The following is a 13,273-nucleotide window of genomic DNA, read 5'->3' on the forward strand; positions in this document are numbered from 1 at the left end:
CGACGGCAAATATTTTGAAATTGAGGAGCGTGACGAGAAAAAGAAAAGTAAGAAAATGGTTTGTTGAATCGCTTATATTCTATAGAGATCATATTATCTATCATAAATTAGTTAATGCTCTTAAAACGCTGATGTACGATTAAGTTTCTCAGTTTTATGGGAAAAGGGTATTTGATTTTGTTGACAAATCTGAAAAAAGTTACAGGGAGGCTAAATCATGCTCAATAAACTTGTTGAATTCTGAGTATACGCCTAACTTGGTGGCTCTTTGAAAGCAAAAATATTTATAAGATAATTCAACTGCATAACATGAGGAATAATTTTAGCTAACACATTTTGCATGCAGCCCTTCTACACTTTACCCCCAACTCCCTTAATGTGCAACTATATAGCCCATATTTTACATTTCCAATGCATTCCAACACCTGTTACTTTTCTTTTTATGGTTCTTTTTTCAACATAGTTAGATCAGGTTTTTAGGTGCATGGGCTGAAACAAGAGAGATGCAGGTAAGTTTGCAGCAGGTCATATAATTTAGCTAAGATGAAAACGTCATTGGTAAAATTCTAGTTAGGCTAATTGACTTCTTGCTATCTCAAGAAAGCAACATATTTGAATATCTTTGAAACCTTATAAAATGGAATTGAGCAAAGTTATGAAGCTGAAAACAATTTTGTTATACTTCAATTAAGCAGAAAATCTCTTTTGCAAGGTTTCACTTTTATAACACACATATTTTTAAAGGTCATCAAAGGTCAGGGCCCTCTAGAGGGAGAAGGTGTAGAGGAAGTTGCTTCAAAATACCTTCCCAGAACATACTTTAGTCTGTAGATTCATCCCTGAAAGTTTCATTTTCCTAACTCAAACCCTTTCTCAGTTAGCAAGAAGTCAATTAACTAGAATTTTACCTACTGGTAAAATTCTAGTTAATTGACTTCCAAAAATATGTTAATTGATTCAAAAAATATGTAAAAACAGTTAACTGATATTCTGAAAATACTTGTTTGTAAATGCTTGAACCTCATTTATAAGGCAACTCAAACATAAACCATTTTCCTACTGTTTTAATCTTAGGCTCTATTTTTTGAATTTTGTCAATAAAAAATAGTACTAAGTTTTGCAATTAGAACTTTGCTGTTAAAATACACACTTAAATTGAAATAGCAGGAAAACAGTTTCTTTTTGAGTTGCCTAATCAATGAGGTTTGAATATTTATAGAAAAGTATTTTTGGAATATATTACTCTTGAACAACTTATTTCTAAAATAGTGATATTTTTTAACTACTTTTCAGTTACTTAACTAGTGTTGATAACTTCTTAGTGTGGTTACAGAAATGAAATACATTCAGGGCCCTTTTAAGGGCTCAAGATGCATTTTGCCCCAGAAGCAATTATTGAATTATAAAACAGCATAAAAACAGCATCAAATGATGTTTTCACTTTTATCTTAACTAAATTATATGATCCACTGCAAATTTACTGAGATTCCTTGGGGAAAATGCACTGGAAATATATAATTTGTGCATTATATTTGCATATTAAGGGGGACTAGGGTTCTGAGGTAAATTATAGTGAGGCTGCATGCAGAAAGTCCTAGCTACAATTGTTCTGCCTATTATGAAGTAGGCCTAAGGATTGTTGTCTTTTAATATGTTTCCTTTTCAAGAGCCACTAAACTAGGCTTATACTTAATTCTGAGGTCAGGTCACAGTAAGCTAGTGTACAGGTAAAATTCCTGTCAATTTCCTATACTAGGCTAGATTAGGCCTTAGCACTATAGACACTAATAACAAAATCCTTACTTTTTAATGAATATATTCAGAAAAGGGTCTTGAGTTTTTGGTAAATATATGTATACATATTTATATAAACTAGGAAGAAAGAGAATGCATTTTTATGCTCTTTCAAAATTCAACAATTGCTTGTAGGGCCAATCATATTTTAAGCCCTTAATGGGGCACCAAAAGATAACTTATTAGCCTGACTTGTCTATAGGTTTTAGACTATGATGTAGAGTTAAAAACTAATTAGATATAAAAGTTAGTTTTAAAATAAAGCCTTAAATAGCTCTATGATGTTTCAGTGACCTTAAAAAAAAACAGCAAAAAATGAAAAGAGATTATGTTAACAGAGCTGTTCCTAGGATTGGGTGGGGCTGGGAAAAAATTAATCACCCCCCCCCCCCAGCTGCAGTGCATAGGGCAGCTGACCTAGTTGCCACCCTCCCCCTAGGAATAGTTCTGTGTGTTTGTGCTTCTAGGAAAAAAAATGCCTAGAGAGAAAAAATCACCATTTGTAGCTGATTTTGGTATGGTAACTAATATTTTTGTTAGTTTTAATAGTAAAATGTTGCTATAAAACAAATTTATAGAAATTTTTAAAACAAACTAAAAACTCCTCAAAACATAAATTAGTATTGTTGTGGTATAGTTTTTAAGGGGTCTCAGTCTGTTTTTGAAAATTCCTGCACATTGGCTTTAAAAAAAAACATTTTACTGTTAAGACTAAGGAAAATAATATACATCAGGGGTATTGCTGAAAGAAGGTAATTTCTGTTTGTTTCAAGTTTAATATAGCCTATTGCATAATCTAACTAGCTTACCCATTGTGTGTTTCTGTGATCTTAAAAGAAAAGAAATTCAAAGGAAATTCCCCTCTAATGAATATATCCCCTCCTCTGTAGGAAATCCCCCCCAGCCCTGCAGAAAATTCCTTTTTTCAGAAAATTTGCATTTTTAAATTTGAAAATATTTGAAAATTTTCCAACACAGACCCTATTCCTTCCAGAAAATCAACTTCTCCCCCCCACAAAAAGTTCTCCCTTCAAGAACTGTTGCTCCCCTATGGAAAATTCCGCCTGACAATCCGCCTTCATTGGAGAGTCAAGTCCATAAATTGAAATACAAGACTATGCCCCAAATCAATAAATACAAACATGTAATTTTTTCAAATGCCATGCTTTCAAGCAGTAATGAACTGTTGCTTGGAGCAATGCAGATCAATATGAATCAAAACTCTAAAAATTGGAATTTTGATATCAATTGGATTGGCTTATTATTCTGATTCCAAAAAATATAATATTCATTAAGTTTAGTTTTACCCATCAAAAGCTATGAGCCTGAGAAAATTTGCCTGATTTTGGAAAAGGGGGAAATAGCCCCTAAAGGTTAAGGAATCTGCATAAAAAATCACACCACCAGATTCAGTTTACCAAAGAACTCTACTGAAGACACATCAAGCTCCCATTTTCGAAAATGTGAAATTTTGCATTTTTGCCAAAAGAAAGATCTAAGATGCATGTTTATCTGACTGCCCTCGACTTGGCTAGTCCCAGAAAAGTAGTTATTTTCAACTGATGAGATTAGATCATATAACGTAAAAAACTTTCTTTTTATGGTACTTGGTATCTACCAAGTTACATATAGCAATTGCAAATTCTCTCAGTCAGTCTGTCTGTCTTTCCTGGCTTTGCTATTTTAGGCACTTCTAGGTAAACTAGGATGATGAAATTTGGCAGGCATTTCCAGACAAGATTAAATTAGAATTTGCCGTTTCTCCGATTCGACCATCTGGGGGGGGGGGGGGAGTGGGGGGGGGACTGTTAAATCAAAAAAATAAAAAAATAAGGTATTTCTAACTTACAAACGGGTGATAGGATCTTAATGAAATCTGATGTTTGGAAGGATATCGTGTCTCAGAGCTCTTATTTTAAATCCTGACCGGATCCGGTGACATTGGAGTGAGGAGTTGGGGGGCCTAAAATCTTGGAAAATGCTTAGAGTGGAGGGATTGGGATGAAACTTGGTGGGAAAAGTAAGCACAAGTCCTAGATACGTGATTAACATAACCGGAACGGATCCGCTCTCCTTGGGGGAGTTGGGGGGGGGGGGGTTAATTCTGAAAAAAATGAAGAAATCAGGTATTTTTAGCTTACAAAGGAGTGATCGGATCTTAATGAAATTTAATGTTCGAAAGGATATCGTGTCTCAGACCTTTTATTCCAAATCCCGACCGGATGCGGTGACATTGGGGGAGTTAGGGGGAGGGACCTAAAATATTGGAAAACGCTTAGAGTGGAGGGACTGGGATGAAACTTGGTGGAAAAATAAGCACAAGTCCTAGATACATGATTGACATAACTGGAATGGATCCGCTCTCTTTGGGGGAGTTGGGGGGAGGCTTAATTCTGAATTATTAGAAAAAACTAGGTATTTTTAACTTACAAAGGAGTAATCGGATCTTACTGAAATTTGATGTTTGGAAGGATATCGTGTCTCAGAGTTCTTATTTTAAATCCCGACTGGATCCGCTGACATTGGGGGAAGGACCTAAAATCTTGGAAAACGCTTAGAGTGGAGGGACTGGGATGAAACTTGGTGGGATAAAGAAGCACAAGTACTAAATACGTGATTTACATAACTGGAATGGATCCGCTCTCTTTGGGGGAGCTGGAGGGAAGGGTTAATTCTGAAAAATTAGAAAAATGAGGTATTTTTAACTTACAAAGGAGTGATCGGATCTTAATGAAATTTCATATTTAGAAAGACCTCGTAACTTAGATCTCTTATTTTAAATCCCCAGGGGATCCAGTGTCATTGGGGGGACTGGAAATCTTGGAAAATGCTTAAAGTGGAGAGATCAGGATGAAACTTGGCCAAGAATAAGCACAAGCCCAAGATACGTGATTGACATAACCGGAACTGAGCCGCTCTCTTTGGTGGAGTTAGGGGGGGGGTAGTACGGAAAAATTAGAAAAAATGAGGTATTTGCAACTTGAGATCTTAATGAAATTTGATGATTTTAATGAGATTTGAAACTTAATTGAAATTTGACTTGATAAGGTTGTTTTCCTCGGTTCGACCATCTACGGGGCTGAAGGGAGAGGAAAAATTGGAAAAAATGAAGTTTTTATAACTTTTGAGTGGGTGATCGGATCTTAATGACCTCGTGACTCAGAGCTCTTATTTTAAATCCCGACCGGCATTAAGCCTCTAATTGTCCTTTTAAATCAATCTATTGATTCTTTGAATTTTGCTAGAGTTCATATCATATGAGCTCTTGGCTCTTCCGGGCTCGTCACAAGTGCCGTATGAGCTCTTAGTTCTTGTTTATTTTAAAATTATTTTGTATTCATCTTTCTTCTATCCATTTTCTTCATTTTCATCTTTCTTCTTCACACTCTTCTTTTATTCATCTATCTTCTATTTCCCTCTGTTAATAATGAGATCCAACTGTCTGTGATTTCTCCTTTTTTGGTAAAGACTGCTTTCTGCCTTTCTTACTGTGCTGGGAACACACTAAATGGAATTCAAATATTTTCCCCAGTATTCATTTAGATACCATTCCGGCGTGTCTGTGATATATATAATGTACTTTGTGTTTTAAAAGAGAGGGTTATAACGTCTATGGTTAAACAGAAGGTGGGTGTATGTAATTTTTGTTGCATACATACATATTACATATTTAAGTATTTTGTTTATTTGACAAAGTATATGATGTGTCCTTTTATTTTGTTTTAAGCAGCTGTGCTTTTTTAACAGGTAAGAGTTTTTATTCTTGATTAAACTATTGATTATTGTTTCATTAATAATAACTGTCTAAATATATGTATCTTGGAAAACGTTATATACATCTTGGAAACGTTATATTATATATATATATATATATATATATATATATATATATATATATATATATATATATATATATATATATATATATATATATATATATATTGAATCCAAGCAAAGTAAAAGAAATTTCAGACATTCACCCATGAATGTTGAAATTAACCGGATTTTGGACATTCACAGTAACATTTGAGCGAACTTTCTTAACCAAAATCGTGACAAAAATTCAAACTATCAAACAGTTCGTGTTAACAAACTGTAGTAAGGAGCGACCCGGCTCAATAGTAACCAAAACTCTGTAAAACGGAATTTTGATACATCAAAAGAATACAGTAGTCTTACCCATCAAAAGTTACGAGCCTGAGAAAATCTGCCCTATTTTAGAAAATAGGGTGAAAAAGTCATAGAATCTTAATGAAAATCACACCATCAGATTCAACGTATCAGAGAACCCTATTGTACAAGTTTCAAGACCCTATCTACAAAAATGTGGAATTTTGTATTTTTTGCCAGAAGACAAATCACGGATGCGTGTTTATTTGTTTGTTTTTGTTTTTTGTTTTTTTTTCTTTTTCCCAGGGATGATCGTATCGACCCAGTGGTCCTAGAATTTTGCGAGAGGGCTCATTCGAACGGAAATGAAAAGTTCTAGTGCCTTTTTTAAGTGACCAAAAAATCGGAGGGCACCTAGGCCCCCTCCCACGCTCATTTTTTCCCAAAGTAGTCGGATCAAAATTCTGAGATAGCCGTTTTATAATAGTCGAAAATCCTTATAGCTATGTCTTTGGGGACGACTTACTCCCCCACAGTCCCCGTGGGAGGGGCTGCAAGTTGCAAATTTTGACCAGTGTTTGCATATATTAATGGTTATTGGGAAATGTAGAGACGTTTTCAGGGGGATTTGTTGGTTGGGAGGGGGGGGGGTTGAGAAGAGGGGGCTATGTGGGGGAAATTTTCCTTGGAGGAATTTGTCATGGAGGAAGAAGATTTCCATAAAGGGGGCGCAGCATTTTCTAGCATTATTTAAAAAAAAAAAAACAATGAGAAAATAAATATGAAAAAGTTTCATTTCAACTGGAAGTAGCATTAAAACTTGAAACGAACAGAAAATATTACGCATATAAGGGGTTCACTTCCTCCTAATACCTCACTCTATAACTCTATTACGCTAAAGGATTACTGTTTTCAAAAAGTAGAGTTGAGAGAAAGAGTCAAACTTTAGCGTAAAGAGCAGGGCTTTGAAGAAGGAGCAGTCCCTTTCATATACGGGGTAATTTCTGTTCGTTTTAAGTTTTAATGTCGCTCCTTACTTTCAGTTAAAAAAACTTGTTTTTTTTTTATTTATCGCATGAAGAGTGAAGGCTGAGAAAGGGATGGCCTCTTATATACGGAACAATTTTCGTTTTGATAAGTTTTAATGTTCCTACTTACTTTCAGTGGAAAAACTAGTTTTTTTTTATTTAATTTCTGACCGTTTTTCAAATAATGCCCCTAAATTGCCTCCCCCTCCCCTGTTTAAAAATTCTACTGGAAATCCGCCTCCCCCTACAAACTTTTTCTCCATGGAAAATTCTCCCCGTTGATCCTCCCCCCAAAAAATGCAGTAAAAATACTATGTGTTAACAGTGGGTAAATTGTGTAACTTAAAGCCCTTTCTATGATTTATTGGGGTCAAGTCACCCTCAAAGGCATAATCATAGGGCTTTTCAACTCTACTGAATCAGATGGCTATCTCAAAACTTGATCATATATCTCAGGGGAAAAAGGGGGAACAGAACTCTTAATTTCCGTTCGAGTGAACCCTTTTCTGATCTTCTCCGACCATTGTTTTGATACGATCTTCCCTGGAAAAAAAAAATACGGACGCGCATCCTTGACCTTTCTTCTGGCAAAAATAGCCTACAAATTCCATATTTTCGTAGATAGGAGCTTGAAACCTCTATAGTAGGGTTTCCTGATACGTGTGATTTTCGTCAAGATCCCTTGAAGTTTGTGGGGGTGCTTCTTCTATTTTTGAAAATTAGATATTTTTTCAGGCTCATAAATTTTGATGGTTAGGATTCAATGTAATGAATTTTCTATATATGAAATATGCATAAAAGTCAATTCTTTTGATGTATCTATTGTTATCAAATTTTTTTCAGTTTTGGTTACTATTGGGCCGAGTTGCTCCTTGCTTGTAGTTAGTTCCACGAACCGTTTAATAGCGAGTCCATTTTTTATTGTTGTATATCTTTTCTCTTTTTATTTTCGTTAGCTGGGGGGGGGGTGAGTGGGAAGGATATTGAGGTAATATTTGTTTTTAATATTTGATTGAGGTTAATATTGAAATTATGTTGGCTTGAAGGTTGGTACCATATTCAATGCTCAGTCATTGTCACATAAATTGTCTGAAATGCTATGAAAGTGAAGTAATTGAAACTGCCTCCCGAAATAATTTTCTGCTCTATTACCTATAAAAGACATATTGCGTTTGATTAATATCGATAGCATTCGGATCAGTTTAAAAATATTCCTTTCCTCTGTTTTCCGAGCTTAACATAAGCGGATTAGTTGATTAAGAATGTTTGTAAAGAAAATTGTGAGTCTTGATTTCTATTCTTGTATCATCTGTTCAAACGTTGTCGTTCTTATCTTGTATGTTTTGGTCAATCGATAGCCTTTTCACATCATCATCAAACGGTTCACCTAACAAAACTTGCAAATAAAGTGGACTGGCTTTTAGCACCAGATAAGTAGAATATCTTGTGTTGCTGGAGCAACACCTTGGTTTGGTACTTCCGTATTAGCCATTACACACTCGAGAAGTTTAATATATGTAAGACCCAAGAAAACCGGTTTCTTAGCCACGAAGAAAAATGACGGGTCACAGAATGCATTTGACTTTGGGCTATATGTTTCTGCATTGAGGGGCGGAGTAAGGTTAGGTTACTTTACTCCACTCCCCTAATGTGCAAAAATATAGTCCAAATTATATTATTATAAACTAGAATGTTATATTCTCAAAATGTTTTGGTATATTTTATTAGGATTAACCTAACTTCGCTTCTCGGGTGTGTACTGGCTAGTATGGAAGTACCCTTGTTTTTTTCCTTTTTTTCTCTTCCTATTTCGCCGATTTCAGCTTATTGCTAGAAAGTGGTGAAGGTCTAACCTCCGCAGTTTTCAAAGAAAGTTTGCAAATCAGGATAGACGAAGATCACATTTTGAAAAGTTGCGTATGATCCTTGAAAAGCTGCGTATAACCATGGGGTCAAAAAGACTGGTTTTCACTAGTAATTGAGCCAGAGCCTGGAATATGTGAATTTAGGCGAACTTTCATAGACTACGTTGGAGAGGACTGTCTGAAGCTATGCTGTCAAGCCTTCTTTTTCAGCGAGCCGTGTTTCTTCTTTTGGATGGAAAGCTCTGTTCTAGCAGGCACCAGATTCAAATCGAAGTTGCACAAAAATTTATTAAGATGTGTGACGGTTATCTGGCCCCATCGCCAAAGAAACAGAAGCTTTCCATTTGCTCTTTCCCCAAGTTATGACATTGGAAAGGTGATCCATGGCAAGAAAATTAAATCTTTAACCAAGACAGATAGACTTTTTTCAACGCTGATCAATAGTCTTTGATGAGCTAATATGTGTGAAAATGGTATTGTCATATGAGAATCCTTTCACAATTCCAAGGGGTGGCCAGCCTTAGTGTTGCGGTGCACACTAAAATAAAAGATCTGATTAAAATATATAAGAAACCACTAGCTGTTATCGCCTGGTCATCGTTTTGAAGAGGGGTTGACATTTTTTTTTGTGAGTGTTTCTGATTTATTTGAAGGTACAAAAATTCGATTTCATGTCTCCTAGGGAGAGGGACGTGCAAATAAAAAGAGGTTGGTATAGCTCGGTCGTCCTCTAGATTAAAGGATTAGATACTTCTAAATACTTCAGATACTTTGATACTTTCAATAGATTTATAGATACTTTCAGTAGATACTTTATAGATACTTTCAATAGATTTATAGATACTTAGATACTTTCAGTAGATACTTTATAGATACTTTCAATAGATTCATAGATACTTAGATACTTCAATTGTTTGTGTCCATGTGGTTACGGTAAGATTACAAATACAACTGCATCAAAACGACGTGGCTTCGCAGTTATTGTAGCAAAGAGTAGCCTAGCTGAAGCAATATTATTCTAAAACGTTAGGAATAGATGCATAGTCCTAGGCTAATTAGGCTCTATAAGATTGGTTTCTGTTGAGGTTGCGAAAAATACAATTTCATTTTGCTACGGAGAGGGGTGTGCAAGTAAGAATAGGTTTTTAGAGGACGGTCATCTTGAAGGGTTAAGGGCTGGGAGTTTCTGCAAATTATTTAACTTTTTATTTGATCGAAAGACTTTGGAAAACAGAATTCAGAGACAAGTGAGGGGGTTTCAATGAAAAAAAAGTGGTCTGAGGGCGATCAGCCTCCCCTCCCACGTCTTTTTCAGCTACCCTTCCCCCAACCAAACTTGGCCCAAATTTTGTGATAGTAAGTTTGCTCAAAATAGTTTAAAGTGAAATTACTGTACGTCTGGCGATGGCATGACCCCTCACAGTCCCTGTTAGGATTGTAAGCTATACAAGGTTTCCCATTGATTATATATAGGGTTTGCTATTTTGAAAGGAGAGCTTGTTTTATCCTAGGTATCTAAGAAGGCCTAGGATAATAAGGTGAAACTTTCAGGAGATGTTTTAGGGGGTGTTGAACTAAACCAAAACACACAATGTGAGTAGTGATGCCTGACTGGTTTTATACCAACAGATAGGGGGTGTACTATTGGAACTACTAACCCCTCAAGATGTCAAGCACACCTGAATATTACGCAATACTATAGTACATGTGTTTGTTATACTACTCCTAACTGTTACGTAAGAGGGAATGTTTACCTGTGTTAAGAATGACACATTCTCACATGACTTGTTTCTTCAGGGCCCGTGGGAGACCCACCAGTTATAACTGAGCACGGCACACGCGTGGGTGTGCCTTAAGGATGGCGCACACGTGGGTGTTACGTAATGGTGATGTAACTGTGGGCTGTTGCATAATACTTTAAAAGATTTTTACTTTGGGATTTCATTTTTCTTTCAAGGCGTTTTTTTTTCTTTAAGATGTTTTTTTCGAGATTTCATTTGCTTAAAAATTTTTTTTTGCTGAGTTGAGGCCTTTTCTTTTTCAAGATTTTTTCCTCAGGGAACCTTTATATTTAAAAAAAAGTTCCGCTTTATGAATCGAAAGAGATATCCCCCAAATGAAACTATGCGCTAGACAGCTTGACCAAGAAAGCCTTCCTAATATTATGGTTCGGTGAATAGTTTCTAATATTTCGAAAATCTATAGATTGTGCTCTCCTAATCGTTGTTTCCGAGCCGCGTAACTATCCAAGAAAGCTGTTAATTCTTGGTCTATTGGACGGACCCGCATATTACATTGTGTTAATGTTCTAACTTGACCTAGACAGATAATCAGTGACATGTTAAATATCATTGGCTTTAGATATTTCATTGGGTAAGTGATTACGTATTGAAGATTCATTATGGAACAAGAAATCTAAAAGACACAAACTTTTTTTGGATATATAAGGAGTGAATTAAACAAATTCAGGAACCCTAGTGACTAACTCAAGGGGGGGGGGGGGAGTGAGGCTTGTTATTAAAGGTAAATTTAAGCCATATTAAGGGATATTTCTGTAAGGTTTTAATCAAAATGCCTCGTTTCTTTGGGCAAAGATTGTACATTTCTTATTGCTAAGCATTACAAGCAAAATAAAGTCATGAAATCACAAAAAAACAGTTAAAACTCAACAAACGGAAAAGTAAAACGGGAAAAGCTGATATAGGATAAAATATAAGCAAAAAAGCATGAATTAAAGAAAGGTAGGAACCCTAGCAACAAGTTCTAGGGAGGTTGTTGTTACTAGAGGTAAATTTAGGCCATATTAAGAAATATATCTGAGAGGTCTTAATGAAAATGCCATGTTTTATTGAATCAAGATTATGTATTTCTTATTGCCTAGCTTCACAAGCATTAAAAAATCTTAGAATCGCAAAAAAGAGTTAAAACTGAACAAACGAAAAACAAAATGTGTAAAACTTATAAAAGATAAAATATGGGCAAAAAACGTGAATTAAAGAAAGGAAAGAAACCTAGCAAGCAATTCCAGAGAGTAGGGCGGGAGAACGGTTGTTATTAGAGGTAATTTTAAGCCATATTAAGAAATTTTTCTGAGAGCTTTTAACGTAAATGCCACGTTTCTTTGAGCCAAGACTATGCATTCCTGAAATTAAAGAAAAGGCGGAAACCCTAGAGAGTAATTACAGGGGGAGGGGGAGGGTTGTTATTAGAAGTCAATTTAAGCCATATTAAGAAATATTTTTGAGAGGATTTAATGAAAATGCCACGTTTGTTTGAACCAAGACTATGCATATTCACGCCACCGTTACAATATGTGGCTAGTCCGTGACATCCCTGTGGTATTTATTATCATACCTAAGGTATTTTTCAGATATTTTCATGATAAAAATCATGGTATAAATCCATGGGTTCGTGTGTTCTCAAACCACCCCTTCGTGATACACCATGCCAATTCACGCCACCGTGGCAAACTATGGCTGACCTCTGACATCCCTATGATATATGTTATCATTCCTATGACATTCTCATTCTCTTGATAAAAATGTGCTTAAAATTGATTGATTTGTGTTTTACTAATCCACCTCCAACGTGATGCCCCCAAGGCAATTTACGCCACCGTGACAAGCTATGGATGATAGACGGCACCCTCTGGCACCCTCATTATTCATAAAGCATTTTCTGACATCTTCATTATTAAAAATCATGCCTTAAATCAGTCGGTTCGTGTTTTCTCAAGCCATCCGCTCATGGTGCACCATGTCAATTCACACCACCATGGCACACTATAGCTGGCCCCTAGGATCCCTATGATATATGTTATCATTCCTATGACATTCTCATTCTCTTGATAAAAATGTGCTTAAAATTGATTGATTTGTGTTTTACTAATCCACCTCCAACGTGATGCCCCCAAGGCAATTTACGCCACCGTGACAATCTATGGATGATACACGGCACCCTCTGGCACCCTTATTAGTCATAAAGCATTTTCTGACATCTTCATTCTTAAAAATCATGCCTTAAATCAGTCGGTTACGTGTTTTCTCAAGCCACCCCCTCATGGTGCTCCATGTCAATTCACACCACCATGGCACACTATAGCTGGCCCTTGGGATCCCTTTGACACTTAATGCCTGTCACAGGGCAGCCTCTGACGTGCATAATCACAAATAAGACACTTTTAAGCCACGGCAAAATATCTGTTTCCACCAGAATTGATCGTTTAATCTTAGAGGAAAATTCCCAATAACCTTTGTTCTAATGACTCGTGGCAGTTGAAACCAGAGTTTAATTATATACCCCCCTCGATGGCACCTCCTGGTGTGAACACATAAGAGACAGGCAAACACACACTGAGACAAAAAAGAGACAGACAAACAGACAGTCAGATACACAGCCACAGTGAGAGAGGGACACAAACAAACACAAATACACATAGTAAGAAAGACAAACACAGAGACAGGCAAACACACACTT

The 13,273-nt window shown here is 36.1% G+C and overlaps 1 protein-coding gene across 1 annotated transcript in view; it reads left to right on the plus strand.

Annotated features, from left to right (window-relative positions):
* The first annotated feature begins 19 nt into the window (after nt 1-19).
* Nucleotides 20-13,273, plus strand: part of LOC136032273 (calcium uniporter protein, mitochondrial-like) — a 183,860-nt gene continuing 170,606 nt past the window's right edge. Inside the window, exon 1 of the mRNA XM_065712530.1 lies at nt 20-47. The gene's annotated coding sequence lies outside the window, so the exon portion shown is untranslated. The remainder of the gene's footprint in view (nt 48-13,273) is intronic.

This window comes from Artemia franciscana, chromosome 10, assembly GCF_032884065.1.
Source record: "Artemia franciscana chromosome 10, ASM3288406v1, whole genome shotgun sequence".
NCBI classification, from domain to species: domain Eukaryota; kingdom Metazoa; phylum Arthropoda; class Branchiopoda; order Anostraca; family Artemiidae; genus Artemia; species Artemia franciscana.